This window comes from Octopus bimaculoides, chromosome 9 (assembly GCF_046866305.1).
Source record: "Octopus bimaculoides isolate indiv1 chromosome 9, ASM4686630v1, whole genome shotgun sequence".
In the NCBI taxonomy this organism is placed as follows: domain Eukaryota; kingdom Metazoa; phylum Mollusca; class Cephalopoda; order Octopoda; family Octopodidae; genus Octopus; species Octopus bimaculoides.
The window spans coordinates 72,108,363-72,127,083 of NC_142936.1; the positions used below are offsets into that span (position 1 = coordinate 72,108,363).

At 33.9% G+C, this 18,721-nt stretch overlaps 1 protein-coding gene and 1 non-coding gene across 3 annotated transcripts in view; one reads left to right on the forward strand and one right to left on the reverse strand.

Moving 5' to 3' along the window:
• The window catches only part of LOC106883643 (uncharacterized), a 307,035-nt gene that overhangs the window by 205,836 nt on the left and 82,478 nt on the right, over nt 1-18,721 (reverse strand). The gene's annotated exons all lie outside the window — the stretch shown is intronic.
• On the forward strand, nt 201-313 carry Trnai-uau (transfer RNA isoleucine (anticodon UAU)). Its single transcript has 2 exons — nt 201-238; nt 278-313. It is a non-coding gene; the product is annotated as a tRNA-Ile (tRNA).

Below are 18,721 nucleotides of genomic sequence, written 5' to 3' on the forward strand. Positions count from 1 at the left end.
AGTTAACTATTTAGCTATTGCTGTTAATGTCCAGTTCTAGGTTAGTCTTGATTCGATTCAGCAAATCCATCATCAAAAATACTTCAGTTATTGCTGTCTTTCTTTTTCTTTCACTCTTTTATTTATTTTCTGTAATCTTATAACTACATTATTTTTATTGAGAAGTAATGTTTATTGTCACTTTAACACTTTAACCGTCTGCCCCGGTAGCACAATTGGTTAGCGCGCCGTACTTATAGACAGTACCTTCCTTGTGTTAACTCACAAGTCGGGAGATATGCGGAGGTTGTGAGTTCGAGCCTCACCCGGGGCAGCGTTATCTATTAAAGGTGGTACTCTAGCATGGCCACAGTCAAAAGACTGAAACAAGTAAAAGAGTAATATCTCTTTTCAAGAATCTAATGTGATTTGAGGGAGACTTGGCTGCCATTTTTTTAGCTATTTGAGTAACCACATAGTCTTCTACAGTTATTTGATGTTGGGTCATGTGTCTAAATGTTCATGACTGTTTAGATATGTAATTAAAAGAGGTCAAGTGAGTTTGGAGAAAGCGTGACCTCTGCTCCTTGCATGTCTAAGTGGTCTTTTGATATTTAGGCTTATTATCGTCTCTACATGCTTGCTGCTGCAGTTGTGTTTTTTTAGCCCCAGGTCAACCTTAATCGAGTGAACCTATTTTGGAAGGAATTTCAACCATGATCATTCTGTCTTTTTCCTATATCCAGGGAAACCTATGACCCCTTTATTTAACCCATTTGATAACAAATTGCACAAGACTGCCCATGGATATGTTCCAAATTCCGGTTTAATAATGATAAAGTTATTTTACTAAATTCTTCATTACCAAAATTAATGAAAACAAAGACAGTATTTTAACAGAAATTCGGTAATGAAAGAGTTAATGTTTCTTCCTCCTCTCATTAAGTCAGTAGGATGTGATTTTAGCTAGATTTACCAAAGGTGCCATGTAGTGGGACTGAACCTGAAACCATGTGGTTGAAAAACAAGCTTCTTAACCACACAGCCATGGTCAACAAGAGATAGAAATGTTCTATAATTCTATTATGGGCTATTTCTAGCTATTCAAGCAACCATGTGGAGGTTCCCTTACTGGCTCACATTTAGCTGGTACCCTACTGCAGTTTGTGTGTAATGTTTAATGTTGTTGGTATTTTTGTTTTTTTAAATATCAAAGTATGACATTCATATGAAGTTTTGTAGGTCATCACCAAATGACCGAGTAGCTTCTATTATTTAGCCAACAGAGTAAACTAAGCCCTTCATACTAGCAACCACAACAATAACAAAAAGCATGACACCCATGCTTATGGTAAATGAACAAAAAAAAAAAAAGATTTTGACCTACACCCCATATGAGTCCTTTGTGGTAACCACTCAAGTGGTTACAGCTGTTTGTATCCTCTTTACTACTTAGATTTTTCTCCACTGTCACCATCTTCATGGCAGATGTTGACAGTCCTCTTCTACCTTTTAATAATTAGTGACAGACCCATGATCAGAGGATTAACCCTGGCCATCAGCAGAAGTTGAGCCCCTCATGTGGAATTTGACTTGGGAACCCTAAAGAGCTGGAGCATACTACACGGTGTTTCATCTGATGCTTTGATAATTTTGTGTCTCTATTGATCTGGAATCACTGCTAAAAAAAAAAAAAAGAGTGAAAACATGTAAAGCAAAGCTGACTTCAGTGGGATTTTGAACCCAGAATGCTCAGAGAGACAGAACAAATGCAGAAAGACATTGTAGCCGATGCTCTAACAACTCTGGCTATTTACCACCTTTTCCTCTAGAGGAATAGCTATACAGTAGTAATATCAGTAATGATAAATAAATTACTGATTTTCAAGGTAAACTCGTTTCACATTGAAATTACAGTGAAATGGTCTTATATTTGCTCCCACCCCCACCACAACTTCTACTAATAATAATAATAATTATTATTTCAAATTTTTGCCACAAGGGCAGAATGGGGGAAGTGGGGATGTGTTGATTACATTGACCCCGGTGTTCAACTGGTACTTATTTTACTGACCCCGAAAGGATGAAAAGCAAAGTTGACCTTGGTGGAATTTGAACTCAGAATGTAGCAACAGACAACATGTTGCTAATCATTTTACCCAGCATGTTAATGATTCTGCCAGCTCGCCACCTTATTATTATTATTATAATAATAATAATAATAATAATAATAATAATAATAATAATAATAATAATAATAATAATAATAATAATAATCTGTTAGTTGCAGTATTGCTACAATGTAATAGGAAATGCATGTCTAACAAGTTAAGATATAGATTCAGAGGGTGCTTAGAACTGATGAGAGAGCAAATGTGTGTTTGAGATCACAATATTTTAGCTGCCAGACATGATTCTTCCACTAAATGTGGGTTATAACCCTTTTGTTACCATATTTCTGCTGGAATACACTGTCTTTTGTCTCAATTAATTTTGAAAATAATGAAGAATTTATTAAAATAATTTTGTCATTATTAAGCTGATATTTGGAACAAATTAACATGAAATGTCGATGGAAAGTTTTAATTTAGCTTAATTTAAAACAGGAAATTTGTGTCAGAAAACCAAGGGTGGACTCGGGCATGTTGGTATCAAAAGGGTTAAATCTTCTTTGCTTAACCCCTTTCTTTACCATACTTCTGCTGAAATACACTTCCCTTGTTTCAATTAATTTTGAAAATAATAAAGAATTTAGTCAAATAACTTAGTCCTTATTAAGTTAGTGTTTGAAACGTAAATGAACATGAAATGTTGACAGAAAGTTTTAATTTGGATCACTATAAAACAGGAAGTTTGCTTCGCAGAACCAGGGACAGCCCTTAGGTAGGTTGGTATTAAAAGGCTTAAATGAAAATCTTAATAGAGCGAAACAGAATTTTTTAATGAACTAACAGAATCATTAGAGTAAAATCATCATCATTTAACATCCGTTTTCAGTATTTCTTCTGGGTCTTTATGTTTGGGGTTCAAATTCTGCCAGAGCCAACTTTGCCTTTCAACTTTTGAGGCTGGTAAAATAAAGTGTCAGTCAAATACTGGGTTTGATGTAATTGGTTACCCCTCCTCTCAAAATTGTTAGCCTTCTGCCTAAACTTGAAAGAGTATGTGTAATTAATACCAAAATTCTCTAATCTTTCTTATGACATTGTTTATCTATCTATCTATCTATCTATCTATCTATCTGTCTGTCTGTCTGTCTGTCTGTCTGTCTGTCTGTCTGTCTGTCTGTCTGTCTGTCTGTCTGTCTACATACACACATGTATAGGGAACTTGTGGGAGAGATAGACCTGAGAAGACATAGGACTGGGATGAGGTGGTGAAATGTGATTTTCGGATGTTGAGTCTCACAGAGGTGATGACAAGTGACCAAGACTTCTACCGATTTGCTGTACTTGAGAAGACACTTCAAGCTAAGTGAAATCTTGGGCATGGCCAGTGCCAGTGACATGTAAAAGCAGCCAGTACACTTTGTAAAGTGGTTGGCATTAGAAAGGGTGTCCAGCCATAGAAACTAGGCCAAGACAAATGACTGGAGGCTAATGCAACTCTCTGGCTTACCAGCTCCAGTCAAACCATCTAATGCATGCCAGCATGGAAATGGATGTTAAATAATGATGCTAATATAAATACATACATATATAAACTCTCGCTAACACACACACATGCGCGTTTACACTGACACACACACATTTACACTCACACACACAATGTTCATGATGACTTTATACCACAAATAAATGTATTTTTGAGAATATTCTTTGAAAAAGTTTTTCTTCATTTCTAGTTTTCCAAAACAGAAACAGACAACTCCAACCCCACACAAAAACAAAAACTAATTAAAATAATATGCATAAAATGTTTCACATTTGTTTTTTTTTTTGTTTTTGTGTGTGTGTGTGTGTGTTGTTATTTTTCTCCATAAATCTAATTTTCTTAATTTTTCTTTTTCTCTTCCAGAACCACACAAATAGCAATCAGTGCATTTTTGGATACGTTTCAGAAAGTTGCTGACATGGCCACTGGATCTAGAGGTAATTGGTGTTATCTTCATTCATTCATTAACAAACAACCATTGATTTTATAGGATATTCACGCTAGGTTTTTCTTTTTTTCTTTTTTTCTTTTTTTTTCCCTTTCTTTTTTATGATCGGTTTGGAACAAAAGAAACTGGTAATTGGCCAAGAAAGTAAGGTGCTAATTTAAAGGATGGTGGGCCAATCATTTGTCTTTTAGCACTGACTCTTAAATTGTGATCCTAGAAAAGTATAAAGATTGTGAACGGAGTGACATTGTATAATTAACATAATTTATTCGACTGCATCACAAGATGCAGTCTAATAAATTATGTGTGTGTGTGTGTGTGTATATATATATATATATATATATATATATATATATATATATTCATTTGAAATATAATCACCATTGTTAGCAGTGACATTTTCCACCTAGGAGCCAGTTTTCTGATTCTTTGGGTACTGACTCTTAAATTGTGATCCTAGAAAAGTGTAAAAGTGTAAAGATTGTGAACAGTGACACTGTATGATTAACATAATTATATGGTGCACTACAAGATACAGTCTAATAAATTGTGTGTGTGTGTGTGTGTGTATATATATATATATATATATATATATATATATATATATATATATATATATATACACACACGCACGCACATTTATATTTGCATCACAAGATACAGTCTAACAAATCATGTGTGTGTGTGTGTATGTATATATGTATATATATATATATATATATATATATATATATATATATATATATATATATATTCATTGAAAATATAATCACCATTCAGTTCTATATTTAAGAGATGTGGAATTATGTACATTATTTACATTTGACGGATATTTGTCCTCATCTTCTTTGTTGTTAACACAACGTTTCGGTTGATATACTCTCCAGGCTTCATCAGGTTTGAAATTTCCCCCAAGACACCTGATGAAGGCTGGAGGGTATAAAGATCTAAATAAAGCATTAGCAACCTTTTTCAAGAAGTAGGGTGCATGAAATTTGACATATTATCAGGCTGGCCACACTACTAAAAGAAAAATTCAGTGTAATTTTTTTCATTTAGGTGTACCATTCAGAAAGTCCCGCCAGTCACCATTTATCCATTTCTGATCAAGATCAAAATCTTCTATATTCAAATATTAGATATCAATGAATTGCTGAAAGCATGTTATGACAATAGACATTCTTTTAAAATACAACTTAAAATTATTTCTCCTTCACTTTTCTTTTTTATTTAAGAAACTTGTGAAATTTATTTCTGACACATTTGGCACTTATTTAATGATAATAGGCATTTAACCTGGTTTTCCTTGCTAATTTTCTCGGTATTCTTTGGTAATCTAATTCACCAAAATCGCCACCACCACCATACAGTTCATTGTGTATGGGACCTTAGTGAAATTCGGTTAAGTTTGAGTCACAGCAATTTCTCTCTCAAACAAGACAAAAAAAGACCCAAGGAGACAATTCTGGTGCTGCTTGACCATTTGCCAGACTTCTTTTTTTTTATGTTTCAGTGGGGGGAAACAAACAAACCGAAGTTACCAGTTATTCTTGAACTTTAATCATTATCAGACACTCGTTTGTCATCATTTAATGACCAATTTAATGTCTAGATTATTCCAAGGGTAATCCAATTAATGATTCACATTCACAGTTTATTTATATATTTATTTATTGCTCACTGAGAATTGCAATGTAATACCATTAATTGTGAGGTCAGGGGAGAATTGCATGGCGCTGTGTTGTTTTTTTTCTTTAATTTTTTTTATATACATGCAGCTGAGATTTTTATTTGCAATCCAAGTTACAGACATCATCAGGGCATCTGTCTTCTGTCCTGTCAGGATTCAATAATATAAGTACAAGTCAGCCTGCCTATGTGGTTAAGAAGTTTCCTTGTCAACCACATGGCTTCAAGTTCAGCACTATAGTGTGGCATCTTGTGTAAGTGTCTCCTACTATAGCCCCAAGCCAACCAAAGCCCTGTGAGTGGATTTAATAGACCAAAACTCAAAAAAGCCTGTCATCTGTGCATGTGTGTGTGTATCCTATTCATCCCCCTCTCCTTTTCTTTTTCATATTCTTTTCCTTATCAGGTTTAGATATTTACCCACTCCCATATATTATTTCTTCATACAACATTTCTTTTTTTTCCCCCTCTAACTTTGTGCTTTCCACACATTTTCAATCAAATCTCCTGCAAGTTCACACGGGATCCTTTGACAACAATGTAACTTCATTTGGTTAAGGTATCTTTGGCCCAATGAGTAGCTGGGGATTACCCCTCGTTTGGGTAATTACTGTTTCCGAGGCTCTACTTGCTAGGAAACATGTAGCCTGGATTTTATCTACGCCATTCCATAATTTTGGAGTTTTATTCGAATACACAGCAACCCCAGCTGCTAACTGTAAACTATTAAATAACATTTTTCAGCTTATCGAACTTCAATATGGGAAAAATTTTACCACCTTCTCTGTCAATAAACCACTATTGTTCCTGAAAGTTGTTTTTATACCTTCTATGGACGGCTTGAAACTTACTAACTTCCTACACCTGGATCCCTGGATCTTACCTTTACATATATACATGTGTGTGTACACGCACATGCACACACACACACGTGTTCTACCTGTAGTGAATTTACCATCGAAGGGGAGAGAATCTTTCCTACATTAAATTCCGTTACATTGAAGTATATATTTAATTTTTAGTTTTTAATTGTTTTATATATATACATATGTGTGTGAGTGTGTGTGTGTGTGTTCATCATAAAATAAAATTCTTAAAGTTTTACCCAGTGATAGCTGTGTCTGGTCCCATTTCATCCATTTGGAATCTTCAGCATGGTGTGTGTGTGTGTGCATGTGTGTTGTGGCATGGCATGGCATGGTAGTTGTAAATGAACATCATATAAGCAATGCCATTTGCTTTCAATCCATTGTGAAAACATGTCCAGCTATGAGGAAATGCTACCTTACTTGGGAACAGGTGAAGGTTGACAACAGGAAGGGCATCTGACTGTACGAAATGTGCCTCAACAAATTCCATCTACTCCATGTAAACATGGAAAAGCAGACATGAAAACGATGATGATGATGATGATGCCAAGGATGTTTCCAAACACTCAAATGTTATATTGAATTAAATATATTCTCTTAGAAAAGTTGATCTTGGGCCTAGACAAAAGGTAGTATTTAATAATGGGTAACAGAGCAGTGAGGTGATTAAGTAGCAGAGCCTTTGGAGTGTTGGAAAGAATGCTTTTCAGTATTTGTTCTGATCCTCAGTGAGCTGAGTTCAAATCCCACAGGGATCAGTTTTGCCTTTTAGTCCTTTCAGGGTCTGTAAATATCTGTTCAGGATGGTGGAATTGCTACAGTTTCAGTTAGAATATTTTGTGGTATATGCTCTTGTTTTCATTCTAGGTTCAAATCCTGTCAAGGTCAACATTACTTTTTTTTTTTTTGAGGTCAATAAAGTACCAGTTAAATATTTGGGTCCATTCTATCACTCATTGTCTGTCTGTCTCTCTTACACTCACACGTACACACATATATATATTCATGTGTGTGCGCATATATATGTTTGTGTGTCTGTTAAATGATTTGTTTTTGACATTGATGCACATAGAGTTGATTAGGCAGTTGGTGTTACAAGGCCGATTAGTTAACACATCACAAAGCTTATACGAATTAATTCTATTTGATAAGATCATTACCGATCCTTACTCTTAACAACTTCACTGCCGGGATGGAAAATCAAAACAAAACAAGAAAGAAGACAAGAAGTCAATTCTAGTGAAATGGAAACCCAGAAATCATAGATGTATCAAGTGGCTTTCAGGAAAGCATTCAAACTAATAGTTTGAGCTATCCAAAAATATAGACTGATGGTGGTGGCCATGTTTTGTTTTTGTGTTAATTTTTGCTAGTTTATTGATTTGTGTACAACTTTGCATTATTTAGTTGTTTTTTATTTTTAAGTTTATTTTTATCTTTTTTCTAACCTATTTATTTTATTATTTGAAGCATTTAAGTTGCAAATCGATAGGCAGTTTGTTTGGGTTTTTATTTATCTTTTTGCTTTTTTTTCTTTCTTTTTTTTTCATAATAATCATTTTATCAGGATTATCAATGATTGATCTCTGTGTGTGTTGTTGTAACTATACAAATATATATATATATTTGCATATATCTATATATATATATATATATATATATATATTGATAGAAAAGGTAAGACAACAAAAGAAAGAGACCTTGATATTATGTAAATAGAAGAATTTATCTGTAAATAATACATGACAATTATTTGGTAGCCATAATAAAACTCTGAGTTTCGGATGCTGGGGCAGAAACCCATGCCGCCATCTCTTCAGTTATCTGGCCATCAAAGAATGCTATGAAAATGACCGTTAAACAAAAGGAAATTACTGTGTGGTTGACTGTTATTAAGACAAGAGAGGGGAGGCAGTAAAGGTAAGGGAGTAAAAATGTCCATAGTATTCGCGTAAGCACACCAGTGCATACATACACATGCGCGTCCGCACACCCACGTACATGCGCCTATATACACTCATCCACCCTCACTTGAAACACACATACTCACCCACACATCTGCCAAAAAATATATATGTATGTGTGTATATATATATATATATAGATAGCTAGATAGATATTAGATGTGTGTGTATACTCTTTTACTCTTTTACTTGTTTCAGTCATTTGACTGCGGCCATGCTGGAGCACCACCAGCATGTAATCTTTTCTGAGAAACAATTGTTTAAAAGAGCCATGTAGTGCAACTGCAGATTACATTTTGGAGAATTTTAGTTATTATTATCATTAGAAGTAGTAGTAAGGTGGTGAGCTGGCAGAATAATTAGTGTGCCATGCAAAATGCTTAGCAGTATTTCATCCATCTTTATGTTCTGAGTTGAAATACTGCCATAGTCAACTTTGCCTTTCGTCCTTTTGGGGTCGATAAAATAAGTACACCCTCCCTTAAAATCTCAGGATTGTTGTGTTAGTAGTAGTAGTAGTAAGGTAGTGAGCTAGCAGAATTGTTAGACTGGTAGTTGTAAATGGGCATCACTGCCATACAAGCGAAGTTGTCTGTTTCTAGTCTTCAGTGAAAAACATGCCTAGCTATGGGAAAATATCTCTTTGCTTGGAAAGTGGTGAGTGTTGGCAACAGTAAGGGCATCCAGCCATAGAAAATTTGCTGCCTCAACAAATTCCATCAGATCCATGTAAGCATGGGAGAAGCAGACATTAAATGATGATGATGATGATATGCCACCCATCCCATTTTTGAAGCTAGCATATAATGGGAAGAAAATGAATAGTATTAATTTAGTATTAACCTTGTATAGTAATCATGAAATAAAAAAAGAAAATTTATATATATATATTTTTATATAGCAAGTATGGGAGACAACTCCAAGCATGTCTTAGACTTATTAGATCTCCACAGCAAAACAGATTTCACCGACCTTATAATTGCTACAAAAATGGATTAAAATAGTCTCATTGCTTAAGTATTTTTAATTAGATGGAGGCAGGGTTGTGGATAGCATGTCTGAGTAATTGCAGTGATTAATTATCTTGTTTTTGCTTTTGTAATTTTTTTTTTTTTAGCATATACTCTTAAGCCTTTTGTTCTATACTTTACCATTTCTACTTCTTAGCTGCCTTCAAGATCTTTCATTTCAATCGCTCCTTAAAATATTTTAAACTGTACTACAGTAATTTCGTTCTTTGTATCCAACAGTAAAATCAAGATAATTGCAATAGAAAAGTCAACTTTTGACCCTAATCTTCTCAGAAGGGTCATTATCTTGCCAAAATGCTGCTGCTCAACTTCTTACAAAGGATTTAATTTTAAATTGACCTCTCCCTCTCCCTCTCTCTCTCTTCGTTTTTGTTTATGCTTTTATTCTTTTACTTGTTTCTGTCATTAGACTGTGGCCATGTTGGGGCACTGCCTTGAAGGGTTTAGCGAGACAAATCGACCCCAGTACTTATTTTTAAGCCTGATACTTACTCTATTGGCCTCTTAGCTGAACTGCTAAGTTACTGGGACATAAACAGACCAACACCAGTTGTCAAGTGGTGGTTGCCAAACACACACACACACACACACAATGGGCTTCTTTCAAGTTTTATGTTCCAAATCTACTTGCAAGGTTTTGGTTAGCCCAGAGCTATAGTAGAAAACACTTGCCCAAGGTGCCATGCAGTGGGACTGAATCTGGAACCTTGTAGTTAGGAAGCAAACTTCTTCCCACTGCCTGGCAACTTAGGCAAGTGTTGTTTACTATATTTGGGCTGTCCAAAGGCTTGTAAGTGAACTTGGTAGACAGAAACTGAAAGAAGCCTGTTGTGTGTGTGTGTGTGTATTTTTGTTTTCACATCACATAGTTGTTGTGAAAACCTGTCTGGCCATGGGGTAATATTACCTTGCTTGGTAAAAAAGGTTGAGATTTGGCAACAGGAAAGGCACCCAGTCTTAAAAAATCTGCCTCAATGAATTCTGTCCGACTTATACAAGCATGGAAAAGTTGATGTTAAAAAGATGACAATGATATGATACTGAAATCAGTGTTGGGTTTCTTTTTATGTATGTCCCAAATTTAAAAGATTTAAGGGAACTAAAATGTCAACACTGTTGCCTTGTATACTTTGATTTGATTAATGTTTCCACAAAAGGCAATAAATCTGCAAAAGTCTTTTGCTTTCAACCATTTATGTTTGTTGTGGCATTACAGCTGTGTCTCTGGTTTCTTGTAGCTTGTTTCTGGTAAATAAATAACAGCAGAAAAACATTTGCTATGATATGTAAATTCTTTTACACCTTGAATTGAAGTAGCTATGACATCATCGGAACTTTGCCTGTTGATTAAAATAAGTGGTATCAAAGTACCATCCAAATATAAGAATTCAACATTTCTACATTTTAACCCTTTTGATACCAACCTTCCTGAGACCACTTCTGGTACAATGATACAAACTTTGTTTTAAAGTGATTTAAATTAATCCGTTAGCATTTAAACTGGCCATATTCAGTCCAAATATTCTTACCTGCTTTACATTCATACTGGCCAGATCCTACCTCTCACACCTATCCCACAATGTCATTCTAAAAATAAACAATCTTGAAGCTATGAGGTAATGAATGATTAATTCAACAATGTGAATAAATAAGCATTAGATTTGACAGAGTAATCTAAGTTATCTCAGATTGAATTGCACTGCTATCACTAAAAGTAGGACACAATATTGACGCATAAGACTTTAATATACTTGGTAGCATATTATGATTGCAAAATGAAATACGGTGTCTCTACCAGCAATTAATAAAAAGTAATCTCGATGTTAAAGAGTTAAAATTTCCCATTTCACGTGAATTTATGTTTAACATCAGCTTAATAATGACTAAGTGATTTTACTAAATTCTTCATTATCTTAAAAATTAATTGCAACAAAGACTGTGTATTTCAACATAAATATGGTAAACAAAAGGTTTAAAATGATCCATAATAACCACCCAACCCATCTAAACTTCATGTTTATTTATGTTTTTTAATGCCAGCTTAAATATGGTCAAGTTATTTTACTAAATTGTTCAATTCTGTGAAAATTGATTGAAACAAAGGATGTATATTTCAACAGAAATATGGCAACAATAGGGTTAAATGCCTTAACACTAAGCTATTCTCATTTTCAATAGTGGTATTATTGTATTGCTATTGCTTTGAACTGCCTCTCTGCCAAGATACAGCTAAACAGAACGTTGTAATACAAATGTGTTGCTTTGTTAATCCATTTCAGTGTCTCAACTCACTCCTACTCACTTTTCTCTCTCTCTCTCTCTCTCTCTCTCTCTCTCTCTCTCTCTCTCTCTCTCTCTCTCTCTCTCTCTCTCTCTCTCTCTCTCTCTCTCTCTCTCTCTCTTTCTCTCTCTCTCTCTCTCTCTCTCTTTCTCTCTCTCTCTCTCTCTCTCTCTCTCTCTCTCTTTCTCTCTCTCTCTCTCTCTCTCTCTCTCTCTCCAAATACATTGTCTAGAAAGAAGAGACGATCATCCCCTCTGTATTGGTTGGTTGTTAAAGTTAAATTTAGTCCTTTTCACATTTGGTTACATAATAGCTTAGAAATTAGATTTCTAAAATTGTATTCAAATTTGTGTTAAACCTGAAACTGTCAGCAGTCTTTTTTTCAACAGTTTTTTCTTCTTCTTTTTTTTTACACTAAATAATTACTTGCAATAAGTTTTAGTTTCTCTATAGCACTCTGGCATGGATTTCACACAGGAAGTGCTTTTTGAAAAAAAAATAAAGTAATGGAAAGAGAATTATTGCAACAATAGATGAGGGTGAAGGATAAAAGGAAGATAAAATATACAGGAAGTATTTTGGTCTTTCTAATGCCACACACAAACCCATTAAAAAAAAGACTTTTTCAATGCATAATTGAAATGAATGTGCAGGGTTACATTCTTCAAATATATTTGTTTTGAGGGGGGTTTTTTCTTTTTCTTAAAGCAAAAGTAAATTTGTTGTGAAATGATATTAAATAAAATATATAAAATAATCATGTTTAGTATTCAGGTTTGAATCACTGTGCTGTGAGAAGTTCTTATATAGTATTATGGTTGTGTGGTTAAGAAGATTACTTCCCAACTATGTGGTTTCAGATTTAGTCCCACGATGTGGCACCTGGTGCAAGTGTCTTCTATTTTAGTCTCAGGTCAACTAAAAGCCTTGTGAATGGATTTGGTAGATAAAAATTGTAAGAAGCCTGTTTGTGTGTGTGTCCTTGTCTTGATATTGTAATGGTCATGAAATCATTTCCAATCCCCCATCGAAACCAAGTCTGGTCATGTGAAATTATCTTCCTTGGAAACAAGTAAGGGGTTGGTGACAGGAAGGGCATCTGATTGTAGAAAATCTGCCTCAGTGAATTTGATTCGTGCAAGCATAGAAAAGTGGATTTTAAAACAATGATGAATATGTTAATGATGATGATTTTAATTTGACATTGATACTCCTTGTATGAAATTGATTCATTTTAGATTCTGGTTTGAAGAAGGGTGTTTCTAACTCCTTAAAGTTCTGTAGTGCTTTTCCTACAAAAATTCTTCAATCCTGTTACAAACTAGAGATTTTGATGAAATGCAGTTAGTCTGGTATAAAAATCATAAATGTATAACTATTGAATGAATTTGGATGAAATTTGCCGAAGCAGTGTGAATGTGACTTTTTTTTTTTAAACCTGTTTTCATATCACATTCCCTTAGCAAAGGTGGGTTGAATACAGTTAAGTTGATTACATGTAAGTGTTTCCACATATATTTACAAGATATTGATTTCCTATGAATTCTAAGTCACTATTTGAAGTTTTAACTGTCATTATGCTTGAAAATTCAAGATGGATAAAATCTCAGGAAATTTACTTGATAAAATGCCATATAAATACAAATGGTGCAAACAGTAAGTCTTTCAACAGGATGTTCATTCTAAAACAAGGCTAAATTTTGCTTCTCACACAGAAGAGTATTTAGCTCCTATTTTTCATACCCAAATCACATCACTATTGAAATTGTGTTTACTTGTGGTTCAAGATACAATGACAAGTGTGCATAACTGTGGTATAGAACTTTGAGTTAAAGGTAGTTACTAATGTTATCACGATGATAAACAATTGGTATCTGTATCAATTATGATAAAACTTATTTTCCCTAATTTTCAATATAATTTGGGACTAAACTTCAAAATCATTATCATTGGTAGTTATAGATTTTAATTGTGGATATTTAATATTCATAAGCATAAGGGGATGATCCTCATTTAATCCATCAGAAACAGCCTTGACATTATCATCGTTTTAACATCCACTTTTCCATGCTTGCATAGGTTAGACAGAATTTGTTGAAGCAGATTTTTCAGCAATTTGGTGTCCTTCCTCTTTCCAAACAAGGTAATATTTCTCTTTGGCTAGACTCTATGATGATGATGTTTGTTTACAGCTATCACATGATGTGAAAGCAAGGTGACACAAGCATCTATGTACACACACATGTGCGTATATGATGAGCTTCTTTCAGTTTCCAACTACCAAATCCACTCACAAGGCACAAGGCTTTTGTCAGTTTGGGGCTGTAGTAGACAGCACAACAGTTATAAGACCATAAGCTGATAACTTAACTCCATGTCCACTGAACAATTTAATCTTTAACTTCTTTTTTTTTTTATCCAGTTTACAATCTTATCGTTTTTATTACCATATTTCTGTTGAAAATGCACTGCCTATATTTCAGAAATTAATTTTGAAAATAATGATTTATTAAGCTGGCATTTGAAACAGATTTACATGAAATTTTGATGGAAGGTTTTAATTTAGATCACTTTAACTATTTTGTTGCCATATTTCTGTTCAAATACACTGCCTTCGTTTCAATTAATTTTGAAATTAATGAAGATTCCGTAAAATAATTTTGTCCCTATTAAGCTGGTGTCTGAAATGAATTTACATGAAATTTGGATAGATGGTTTTATTTAAATCACTTTAAAACAGGAAATTTGTATTATAGAAGCAGGGCTAGTCTCAGGGATGAATTGGTATCAAAAAGATTAGTTTACTGTATCCAGAGATTATATTATATTTCTGAGAGACAAAGCTCTTGGCTTTCTACATACATATGCAATTGTTTTGAATGGATTTACAAAGAAAAAAGTAAAAACATTTGTTATGTTAATTACCTATTTCATAATCATCATCAACTTTTTTCTTTATTGATTTGATATAAACCTTTGTTTTTTTTTTCATAAGCAAAACAAATTAAATATTTATGAAAAATTATACTAAAAAAAAATCTATTAATATTAATAAAGCAAGCTGTCTTTCTTCATAGGTTCTTAGATGAAACAAACGAGCTAAATAAATTACTGTTTGTGTTTAGCTAGTAATCTATTAATTTCCTTTCTTTTATATTTTATCAATAAGATTTGTGTAAAAGTTTACTAGCATTTTCAGCAAACATTAAAGATAACAATTTTATTCTTCTCTTTGAAATAGTAATTAACCAAAATGGTTAAGTGAGAATCACGCTTCAGATATAGATATTGATTTCTTTATAATTCCTCCATGTAATTTTGTTTGTTCTCGTTTTTCTTTCATGTATTGGCACTTAAACTAGGGCCAAGATTTCTGATATCATCACCACCACTACCGCTATCATCATCTTCATCGTCATTTTAATTCCTTTGCCAACCCTTATTTCAAGCAATGTAGTATTTCCCCATTACCAGATATGTTTTTGTGGAAGATTGGGAATGAATGATACTGCTTGTATGATGGTGACACTCATTTACAGTTATTACATGATGTCAAAACAAGGACACACACACATACATTAATGGTAAATGAAAGAGACAGTGAAGCCCTTAGAGTTCCAAGATGCAACCAAAAATGTAGATTGTCTTATTTCTGTGGAAGACATCTCACATGAATACCAGCTGCCCAAAAATGTCATCGAGGTCCTACCTCCATATGTGATATAATACTGTCGCGAAAACAATATGCAATGCCATCTGAAAAAAAGATTGTCCTGGAATAAATATAGAGAACACCCCTGTTATTGAATATATACACAAACAGCAACACAGGGGATATTGGTGAAACATTTCCATCAAAACTTCTGTCAGCTGCAAACGTAGCAGGTCTTGTATTGTTCTTTCGAACAGACAAGCAAAAGTATGTATTGTCATAGAAGTTAGCTGCCTTGTTGAGATGAATATCTCTCCAGAAATCAAATGAAAGAGGATAACTATGGACAACTATTTAAAAACCTCCAGCTAATAAATTCACACTTTTACCAATAATAATAATTGGTGCACTTCTTTTTGTTGAGTAAAGGCCTAATCAATAATCTGGTTAAGCTTGGGTTTTCTGGAAAAGAAATTAGCTAGCTAATTCACATATTACTAATACAATTTGTAAGTGAAACAATAAAAATCTGCAAGACTTTTCTCGAGTTTAAAATGTGACATTGTTTTTGTTATCTACATTTTAACAATGGAGCTTTGTATCTTTGTTAGAAACCAGCTCTTTATTTACAGGAAGATTTCAAATAATTAAAAACAGAAAATGTATGTATGTATGCACACACATATTACTGACTTCTTTCAGTTCCCATTTACCAAACCCCACCTCACCAGATTGTCATGCAATGGTTCTGAACCTGAAACCATTTTGTTACAAAGTAGACTTAACCACATAGCCATGCCTTGATCTCATATCTATAAATTAAAAATTAATTTAGATTTTTCTCAAGCCTTTCTGTTTTCTTTCTGGATATTCAGTTTACATTTAACCCTTCTGTTTGAAATGAAACCTCAGTGTTTTGTCATCACATCACATTTTCTGAATTTTTGTTGATGTGATTTTAAGAATAGATTTAGTCATTGTCATGAACTCTTGATGTCCTAAAATATAACATCCTATTATACCTCCACACCCCCGACACACGCACATACACATGCATGCATGCACACACACAAAAGATGTTTGTCTGTTTGTGAGAACAGAGAACAGTTGTTACAAATCTTTTCATTGTGCATTTGCAACATATTTTTACGGATTCTCAAACTCTACTGCATTTTAAAAAGAGATATCTTTTTTCCGGTGCAGAATTATTCTTTAGATGAGATTTCCTTGCCAGACATACAAACAAACAAATAAATTCTATGATATAATTTATTGACCCTTTTAATGCCAAATCGTCTAAGATTGACCCTGATTCTAGATACAAACTTCCTGTTTTAAAAGTGATCTAAATCAAAACCTTCCATCAAAATTCCATGTAAATTTATAAATTTATGTTCCCAACACTAGCTCAAGTTATTTTACAAAATTCTTCCTTATTTTCAAACTAATTAAAACAAAAGTAGTGCATCCATCCATCCATCCATTCAACCATTCCACTATTCCTTGGAGGTTGTTGGGAGTAAAGTCCTTAGGCATCTCCCCCATAAAGTCCTAACAAAAGCAACTGTCTTTACACTTTCCAGCTGCATTCTCAAGCGTGACCAACTAAAACTATGGATATTACCCTTATCCAGCCATCTTATTTTTGGTCTACTCCTAGACCTCTTACTAGTTGGTTTGGCTTTGAAGAATCCATCTTACAATTCTTTCCTGCGACATTATAACCACATTTGTAGTACTGGAGCCATGACGTCTCTGGCTCAACCCATATAGAGTTCTTGATCCTGGATCTCCGAACTACATAGCCTGTCAAGTAACACTACTCTAGAGAGCTTTTGGAGTAACACCATTTTGATTAATTATATTCATGATCATATTCTTTTACTCATTACTCAACATTCATGACCATAAATGAGAATAAACATGGAAGCCAAATTGAAGATTGCAAGTTTGGCATTTTTCTTACCAGCCTTTCCACTTTTGAGGATTGACTACTAGAGCTAGCATTAAAGTGTTCTCAATTAAAACCTTACATAAAATTCCATGTTAATTTATATTCCAAACTCCAGATTAATAACAGCAGTTATTTTTAACTAAATTCTACATTATTTTAAAAATCAATTGAAAACAAAGCCAGTATTTTTCAACAGAAATATAGCAACAAAAGGGTTAAATTCAAACAATATAATTTACTAAATTCATATTCTTCATTTGACATTTATCTTTCTAGATTACTACTAATTGTCTGATAATTCGGACAAATTGAAAGATTTAATTAGCTAGGCTGTATATGTTTCATTTCAGTCTTTTCTTTTCTGTCTTTTTTTTTTTCATTGTTATTTACTTATTTATTTGTTCATTTATATTCATTTAATCCTGATAAGCAACAACAATTGCAGCAGTTACTACACAGCAGCCATTGTAAACTGTTTATTATATGAATGAGAGAAATTAGAGAGTAGCAAACACCTACTCTTCCCCACTGCCAACATTAATTTCAGTTGCTGCTTATAATGAGATTATTTTAACTAGGCACAGACATGAATGTGTGGGCGAGAAGTTTGCTTCCCAACCACATGGTTTGGGGTTCAATCCCATTGCTTTGCACCTTCGACAAGTGTCTTCTGTTATGGCCCCAGATCAGAAAATCCTTACGTGGATTTGGTTGACAGTATCAGAAAGAAAGTCTCTGTGTGTACACGTATGTATAGCAGGTGGGGGTTGAAAAGTTCCTGGCTTTGGGTAAAAGAAAATACAGGATGATCAGTTAATTATGATTTCAATTAACATATTCCCCTCTCAGATTCATACACTTATTTGCAGCAGTACTTCAGTTTTTCTAAGCCCTGTAAAAGAACTCAAAAGGTTGGGCCTCCAACCAGGCTTTTTGCGATATCCTTAAAGCCAAGAACTTTTCAGCAACCCCTTGTATGTGCATATGTTGTTTTCCCTTGTCTTGATATTGCATCAGAGTTGTAAATAAGTGTTACTGTCATACAAGCTGTGTCATTCATTTCCAATATTCTGTGAAAACATGTCTAGCCATGGAGAACTAGGTGAGAGTTGATGACAGGAAGAGAATCTGCCATAGAAAATTTGCCGTGATAAACTTCATTCAATCTCTGACATATGTTGACCTTAAAATATAAAACCC